Source organism: Nicotiana tomentosiformis, chromosome 8, assembly GCF_000390325.3.
Source record: "Nicotiana tomentosiformis chromosome 8, ASM39032v3, whole genome shotgun sequence".
NCBI classification, from domain to species: Eukaryota; Viridiplantae; Streptophyta; class Magnoliopsida; order Solanales; family Solanaceae; genus Nicotiana; species Nicotiana tomentosiformis.
Genome location: NC_090819.1, coordinates 143,955,054 through 143,964,752, shown reverse-complemented (window position 1 = coordinate 143,964,752; position 9,699 = coordinate 143,955,054).

The following is a 9,699-nucleotide window of genomic DNA, read 5'->3' as shown; positions in this document are numbered from 1 at the left end:
TTCCACATAGGTAGAATTCACATCCACAACTTGAAGCTCTACTATAAACTTGCACCTCTAGTGCGTACACAATCCGGTGGGAGCTTCATACTTACTCCTTATGAGGCTGGTACTTTTTTTTTAATATGGATTTATTGTAGAGCCGTTATAGAATATGACCGTTGTACTATCTTTCTTGTACCTCTAATCTTAAGAGTGATTTTGCAATGTTCATAATCATGATTTCTATATTTATATTGGTCTAATAATCAGGCTCCTGATTCACTTACCTGATGTAACTCGTTAGTTTCCTCTTATCTCCCAGCCTTATAAGTATGCTTAAGCTATCTTCCGATCTACTGCTCAGGGTATCATTATTTTCACCTTTGGTGGAGGCCATGGAACATCCATAATATAATTTTCTAACAATTCAAGCCTTTGTCTGTGAGGTGGACTCAATTCTTTCTTTTAACTTTATACCAGAGTCTCCTATAGCTGTAGCAATGTCAACATATATGCTGCATGGATAATACTCTGAAATGTTAAGTGCGGTCATAACGTAACTAACTCTGGGTCATTGATTGAATAATTCCTTTCGTGCCTTCTCAGTTTTCTTTAAAAGTGCGCAATTACGTCTCCTGGTCGTTCTGCCACTTGTTGCATGAATACTTGGATTATCTTAGTGCCCACACCTATTGGAATTTCGTGCAACTCATATGATCTCAAATATTACTTTTGATTTTTACTTCCCGTTCATTAGCCACGATAGGTGCCACTTTCTTCTGGAGTGTATGCAATATTGTAGTGAGACTGTTATTACAAGATCATTTCTTCTTTAGGTCACTATGCTTATGTTGAAGCCTTCTTCCTTATTTCCTCAGCTAGTTTTTCGTTGTAGCACTTAGGGAAGACCCTCTGACTCTTGTAAAGCTGGTAGCTTTTTACATCGTATACTCGACGAAAATTTTGATGTACTGACCCGCCAATAATTATCCTTAGTTACTTATCTATGCGCCCTTATGCTCGTAGGGTTACTTCTGCACTCAAATTTTTATTATCTTCTCAGTGGCACTCTCTCTTTTATTTCCATAACACTTATATTGTATCTTTTACTACCCAACTCCTATCAGAATATAACTCAAGGATTACGATGTCGTATCTATGAGACCGAATTTCCTATGCTGGGTTTCAGTTCGTTTATCTTGCATGATCTACTAATTTATCTAAGACCTTTTGTCTAGCCATGACTATGCTCTTTTGGAATTTCTGAATGAACTACTAACTACTCGTCAGTCCATGCTCATATTTACATTCTGGGTAACCTCTCTTGGGTTATGTCTTCTGTCTTAACTTAACTTTTGCACCGCCTCCTAATATATCAAGTGTTCATTCGCACTTATTTATCAATAACATCTGGTGTAGGAACCCTTACTGCCTCTCCTCGGCGTCGTGCTTGCATAATATTCTGGAGTCGTATCATGTCTGTAGGATCTGAATAAATTCAATATCATTCCTTTCGCCATTTACTGCATTCCTCCTTTACTATTCCATAGTCACCTGAACCACTTAACTCCGACTTAATACCATATTACACCATCTTCCCGCCTTTAGGGGAGTATTAACATTTAATGTTATGAAAACTTACTTATAAATTTTTACCTCTTCATCTTCGACGTCTTTTCACGTCTTTATTGACTCTTACTCACCTTGCAGTAACCCTTATGTACCAAGGATAATTGAATATCTTACACACAATGGTATAAGATACCTGGTGTAACTGGAACACTTAGTCCCTTAAGGTTAACTTTGCTCAAAGTGCTTGCTTTAGGGAAGCGTCTTCCTGAGTGACCTTTAAAGGTTATTCTTCTGTTATCGATTATATTATTGCTGGAATGCGATATTTGAAATTCTCTTGATGTCGAATATCATCACCTCATTCGATCCCTAATTGATGTTCAGTTTATCCTATTCACTAGCCCATACTGATTTCTATTACTCCGGGGGTCTAAATTTTTTGTTTTGGTAATCACGTTAGACGCACCAACTCATTTCTCAAAATGAGGATATGAATTTTGGCCTATACTCTTTTATTGTCTCAAGACCTGTCACCTCTTGTTTTTTTCCTTCACTTGACTATAGACTATGTCATCATATCATATTTTGATTTACTGTTATCACTCATTTATCACATCTTACTCATAATACTTCATTTACTCTCTTCTTATTCTCCTGCTAATACTTCTGTTTATCGCATTATTCTGAAAACTTCAACAAAATATTGTTTCACTTTTAGTTCCCCTGGCTCAATCCACCATTTCAGGTTACTCTAACCCAAGCTGGATCTTGATATCCCATCCTTCTCTTAAACTATATATGTTAGCTCCCATAGGGCATAATTGAGATGGGTGTGGCCAATGGTACATACCTCTATTTCTGTTGAAGGTAACTTAGAATCCTTTTATTTCTCTGCCTGACGTGGAAATTCGGACAGTCTTCATTAACTAGGTACCTCGTACCCTTCTTTACCTTGCTTCTGTTACCTGTTGAAACTTATACTTTTACCTTCTGATACTCCCATGTCCTGCTATTTACGGGGTATGTTAGATATTCCCGTCTTAGGGTAAATGGGAAATTCGCACATATGGTAAGCACGATCTAATAGGGTCTCAAACAGGGCCACGTAGTCAAGAATTCTCTCTCTACTAATGTTTTTACATGCTGTTGTATTATCCCTTTAGCTAGCTATAATTTTTCTAATTGAAAGTATCGCTATATCATTAGCAAACATAAGCTTTGGCTCGAACTCTTATGACTCAACTCTATAGCACGATTTGGATTTGAATAAAGGGTAACAGACTCCTAAATGCCTTGTAGCCTCCAGCTTATAAGTGTGGTGCACAACACACCCATAAACAAGACTCTACTAGACACGGCTTGTAGACTCCCTAGGATAGAACTGCTCTGATACCAAGTTTGTCACGCCCCAAACCTGAAGAGGCATGGCCGGCACCTGGTACCATACTCGGCCCGAGCGTACCACTCTGTAACTGTGAGCTCTAGAGGAGTAACCCTCAACCTAAGCCAATGAGGCAATATTCTGAATCATCCGAAAATATCGTCTCTCTCATCTGAGGGGTAAGCATACCCAAAAACTCATATATATTTATATATATATATATATATATATATAAATGTGCAGGCTGAAGAGGCCGCCATGAACATCTACTGATATACAAACTATACAGGACTTGTCTACAAGCCTTTAGACCTAGTTGAACTGTATCATGGTCGGGATAGGGCCTCGACCTACCCATCAAACCTTTATATATAAAACTAACTCCAAGGTCTAGACCTGGTAACTCCGGGGAAGTGGAGCTTACCAACCAAGCTGATATTTGGCTCTGTCTACTGGGAAGGTCTATCCATCTGTCTATCAGGACCTGCAGGCATGAAATGCAGCATCCCCGGTAAAGGGACGTCAATACAAAATAATGTATTGAGTATGTAAGGCAACAGAATAACTGAAAGCTAAAACTGAACTGATGATATAATAACTGAATGTAACTGGGAGTCAAAAATAATCTGAAGATATGCTTACCTGCTGATACTGACTCAACTCTCACCATATATTATGTAAAATAGTTGTTCGGCTCTATAAGGCTCGGTATGTGTAACTGCCATGCCATAGTAGGCTCACTTATAGGCGCTCGACCATACTAGGCTCTGTATCTCGGCCATTCTGGGCTCGCTCATGGGCGCTCGGCCATAGTAGGCTCGGTATATAACTTACCATCTGATCAGAGGTTGCCCAATAGGGGCCTGCCCACCGATTATAGCTCGATGGTGGTTAAAATACTGTAATACTGTATATATATATACACACACACACACACACATACACACACACACACACTCTGATCTCTTGGATGAAAGAAGATAATACTAAACTGAATATGAAGTCCCGATAAGGAAGAATACTGTAATTTCTGAGACTAGGATAATGTGAATAAATTCAGGAATACGAACTTCTCTTTATGCCTCGTTATCAAACTCATGTAGGTACGGGATCATGCCAAAATGAAGAAAGGTTTAGCCTTAACATATCTTATCACAATCTTTTCAATCACCAACTTAAACTCGCCTCTTTTCACCTTAATCTACAACAATGATAATAATACTATCATTAAGTTACGAAAGGTACAACTAACGCACAACAAATGACAAGCTTATTTTGTATTAAAACAGACAGCATCTCCCCTATAAAACTCACTTCCTCCAAATTTAAGATAACACCAACAACACCAAAAATAACAATAACAACATATATACATTATTTTCCAACCTTATGCATACCACACAATACTACAAAATAGCCCAACACACCCCAATCTCTTCATACACAAAACGACCATCGTAGTAGTGTCAACAACCCGAAAATGTTATGACGAACGACCAACCCAACATCCTGCATTTATGTGGTGTTTCTCCATACCCTTCCTCCTCCAAAACTCCACAAAATAGTAGTAAAATACACAGCCCAACATCACCACAAAACAGTCCACAAAATAGTCCGCTACAAGTGAATAACTCGAACTCTCGGCTTCCGATCACCGTCCCGTGAGTTCTTACAAATATAGAACGACTTACTATGCATCTACAACAGAAAAAAAATAGATGAAAGAGAGCAGTAAACTTACCTTATTTGTTGGATAACTCGGCTCCTATCTTGGTTTTTCAAACTCTAGGCTTTACCTCTAATTAGAACTTGAAAGGGAGAGAAAATCAATTGGGGTTTGGGGAAAATATTTGGGAGGAGGTTTGCAGAGATTAAGTCTGGTTATTTTACCCTATTATCATCCTAATATATGAAGGGGATAGGCCGTTAAAAAGTCCTCTTTGAATGGCCTGAACTGGCCCATTTTGGACGACCCGAACATGCCCCGTTTTGGATTCTCGTTTAAGTATATAGGTGACAGTTTGCGCAGTCTCGCAAAAACGCCCATATCTCTCTACTCCGATATCGTATTGACAAACGGTTTAATGCTTTGGAAACTAGACTCATAGATATTTAATTTTATGGGTGAAAAATCCCATAAATCTACGTATATTGGGAGAAAATGGCAGTTACATTTGACCCAAAGTTTCAGTAAAACTTATGAACGTAACTTGTGATGACTTTTATCGACTTTTGTTCCACCACTCACTTGACTTCAAAACATAACACACGACTATCATATGACTAACATAACTCATAACATAACATCCTTATCATGTTAAACACCCTAGTCTCACTCCAAAAGTACATGCTATAACATTCCCAATTTGTCGACTTTCTACGAAACATTTTATTTTTTCAATTCCTTTAGCTTCTGAAACTTTCAACCATCTTTGTACTTGTTATTCATGATCTTCAATATTTGTAACTTACGAGGTAACATAATTAACTTACTTTGTAAACTTTTCAAATATAATTTCATTTCCGAGCTTACATCAATTGACTTACGATGTACTCGTACGTACGAAAATATGGGTTGTAACAACAAGCCTATCCTGAAGATGCTTAAGGATATTTGAAACAAGGTCATGAACAGGTTGAGAGAGAAGAAAGAAGAATCTAGAACATGGGGAGGTGAGTTTAGTCCTAACTGCATGAAGTTGTATGCTGCTTATTTGAAGGTAGCCAACTTATGTATTGTTCATTTAAATGATGAAACTGACTATGAGAATTCTGAGGGTGATGATAGACATAGAGTGAACCTAGTGGAGAAGAAATGCACTTGTAGATCCTGGCAGTTGATTGGCATCCCATGCCCTCATGCCATCAGGGCACTAAAATACAATAGAGAATATCCAATGACTGAAATTAGTTGGTGGCACAACAAAGAAGCTAACCTGATGACATATAGGCCAAGTTGATGTATGTTAGAGGTGAAAAGTTCTAAAAAGTATTACCAGAACATGCTACGGAACCTCCTCTACTTGCCAAAACTGTTGGAAGGCCAAAAGTCAAAAGAAATAGGGAGAAGGATAAGGCTAACAAGAGATAAGAAGATTGGGCTGCATCAAGAAGGGGAACTAGAATGACATGCAACATCTGTGGTGAACTGGACCACAATTCAAGGACATGCAAGGTACTTGCTTCTTAACTTATCTTTCTTCTTATATAATTGTAGTTATTTAATAGGAAGTTTTTCTTTTTAATACGTTGGTGCTGAAGGAAATGTTGAGGATGTTAGTTGTTCAGCCCCTCAACCAACACAAGAAGATGAACATGAAAGTGAATTTGTGTTCATGCCTACACCTAGAGTACCGAGACACTAAATAGAACCCTTTGGTGATGATAGTGAGCATGAAAGTGACCCTGCTTTAATGCCTAAGATTATTTTTGAAGATCAAACACGACTACTAATGAGGCAGCAACAATTGACCTCAATAAGGACAAGAGTGATCTCTTTCAGAGGAGATCATATTGGTGTCAGTTATCCCACTGATCCTCCTTACTCACCTACTTAGCTCACTTGGAAAGGTAAAGAAGTTGTGACTGGAAATCAATTGGAAGTGGCAAGACAAAAGAAAGTTGGGAAGTTTAAGTGCAGGAAACTCAATGGGAACTCACAAATCTAGGAATCTTGGTTATTGTATGTAAACATGTTTTGATGGCAGAAATCTAGCAGCAGTAAACATGTTTTGATGGCAGAATGACATATAACATTGTATGTTTTGTTTTGATGTTTTGCACAATAGTGCTGTTTGGTTTAGTAGCTGTATTGTTGCAGCAATAAACATGTTTAGTTTGCAAAACAGTGTTGTTTGGTTTAGTAGCTGTATTGTAGCATCAGTAAAAATGTTTAGTTTGCACAACAGTGGTGTTTAGTTTATCCAGCAATAATTGTATCCATAATAGTTTAGTTTGCATCGTTTAGATTGCGTAACAGTTTACACCATGAAGGTACACCATAACAGTTTCATAACCTGTTCCATAACAGTTTACACCATGAAGGTACAGATGAAATACCATAAGCCCAACAACTGAAATAAACAAACATGTGCTTTCATATCATTCACTTCATATGTAACACAGGAACATCCATAACGAAGATGAAACAGGAGAAATGATTTAACCAAAATACTACAACATACTAAACCAACATACATTCACTTCATCATCCCTATAACTAAACCAAAATACTACAACAACATATTAAAACAATATACATTCACTTCATCATCCCTACGACAACCAAAGAAAATAACAAAGCCCATGAAACCAAAATGATATTTCTCATCTTCTTCACTTTGACCTCTAAATTACTAGCTTTTTCAGCTTTCACAAGTTAAAATTGCTCCATTTCGTCAAGTTTCATCTTCAAAATATGCCTTTCAACCGTGATAAAATCTTCCATTTCATCAAACAAGTTCGTAGAGTTGTCTCTTTCGGCTTTAATAGCATTCTCCAATTCCTCAACTTTCATCTTCATAGGGCCCCTTTGAACCATCGTACCTTGTTTCATGAGGTAAACTTTTTTTCTCAAATTGTTCCTTTCAACCTTAGCAGCATCGAGTTTAGTTTTTAAATCTTTGATCACCATCACCGCTCGACGAGGGAGCTCTTCGTCAATCCATTCAAAATGCCAGCAAGAACTAACTTACATCATATCAGAATTTACAGCAGTTCTGGCAGTAGTTTTTGTACATAAACAATAAAAATCAAAAAAGACCTAACTCGACAAAAGAAGATGAATCACATAAATCGACCAAAAATAAAATAAATTCAAAATTAACCTTGGATCTTGGACATTTGTAGAACCTTCTTCCAGCATTGGCGTCTGACCAAGCTGTCAAATATAACGCAATCAATCTGCAATGACACCTTCTTGCATATTGAATTTCATGCACATTCACAGATAAATCAGACATTGAGCAGAAATTTGAGCAGAAATTTTGATGAGAAAATAAAGATTTTTAAAATTGGGGAACAATGATAATTAGGGCTTTGGGAATGGGTGAATATCGGTATAAGAAGAGGAAAAATAAGAAGAGAGAATAGCTTATGTGGATGCCATGTCAGCTAAATAATGCTGATGAGAAGGCTTGTGTGTTTAGCAATTAGGTTGAAGGCATTAGTGGCCCAATTTGCTAATGTGGGGGATATTTCTGGCCAATTTACTAACGGAGGACAAAAGTGAGCTATATCCAATAGTTTAAGGATATTATTGGACTACCAATACATATGTGAATGCCATATAAAATTCAAGATGTATTGATTTATATGTCTTTTATACTTTGTATATCAAGTATCACTTTAATTCAAAAGGTATTTTTATGTATATAATTTTTGTATACTTATTTGTGAAGTGCCATCTTATTTTAAGATGTATTTTTAATGTATATTTCAAATATATTTTATATGTCAAGTGCCATTTTAATTCAAGATGTATTTTTATGTATATTATTTTTGTATATTTATATGCCATCTTAATTAAATTTAAGATATATATTTTTATGTGTATTTTACATGTCTAAGTGTCATCTTAATTGAAAATGTATTTTTTATGTATATTTTTTTGTATATTTTATATGTGTTAATTCAATGTATATTTTTTTTATATATATATACGTTTTGTATATATTAACATATATTATTATCGAAGTAAGATCTTTATGTTAAAGAAAGGAAGAAAGAAGGAAGAGAAAAACTTAAGAAAGATAATTAAAAAGAAAATGAATGGAACAAATTTAGAAAATATATTGGCTTCGGCAGAAAACAAAATTAAGAAGATGAAGAAAAAGAAGGAAAGCTAATAGATAAAGAGAAAAAATGCATGATTTTTGTACAAAGAATTATTGACTTTCCATTCAAATTGCTTATGTTTACGGATTAATAATTAATATTCCTATTTTAATGGAACTGTATGCTACAAATATAAATATTTTTCTGCCACAACTGTAATATTGGGTTTTATGCTAAGAATTTATTATATTTTTTTTAAACTGTGGCAGTTATGTAAAGTTCTATATATATATATATATATATATATATATTGGATAGGGCAGAAAGTGCAATTTCTTGGTCTAAAAAGTATCACTCTCTACCAATATGGTTTATGGTCGAGTGATAAGAATTCATTCATTTTTAGTCAGATGTTTTCAATTTAAACTTTAGATATAAAGTCGTTTTTATTGTGAAACGCTTTATTCTCCGGTATAAGTTTTCTGGCGCAATTCGAATTTAATCTATTCATATACGAATGTCGAACATTAGGTGTAAAATCAAAAGGAAGTATCTCAGTCCACCTCCCAAAGCTCAACGCTACTAGGACAGCTTTATTGTACAAAATAAAGGAGCTATTCCAACGCTTAATGATTAATTAAAATGCAAGCAAAACCGAGTCAAAATGCTCCGTGTCCTTTTGTCAATTAAGGCGGGTTGATGTTGCAATCAACTCAAAAATTAAAATGCATAAATTGAAATCAGAACGAACTTTTATATTATTAATTTGTATTTTTTATTCACTTGTTAACTACGTTATAAAAAATTAGTTGAGATTTTTCTTTTTCTTGCTAAATTTTTATTTTATTTTTTGTTACTAGGGGAACTAAATGTGTGCTGTGCTTTTGCTGAAATAGGGAGAAATTGGGCGGTGCAGTTTGTTAACCAGCAATTGACTAAAAGTCGAGCTTTTTGTTTTTTCCCCTTTCTAGCAAAAAGAGATTATTTTC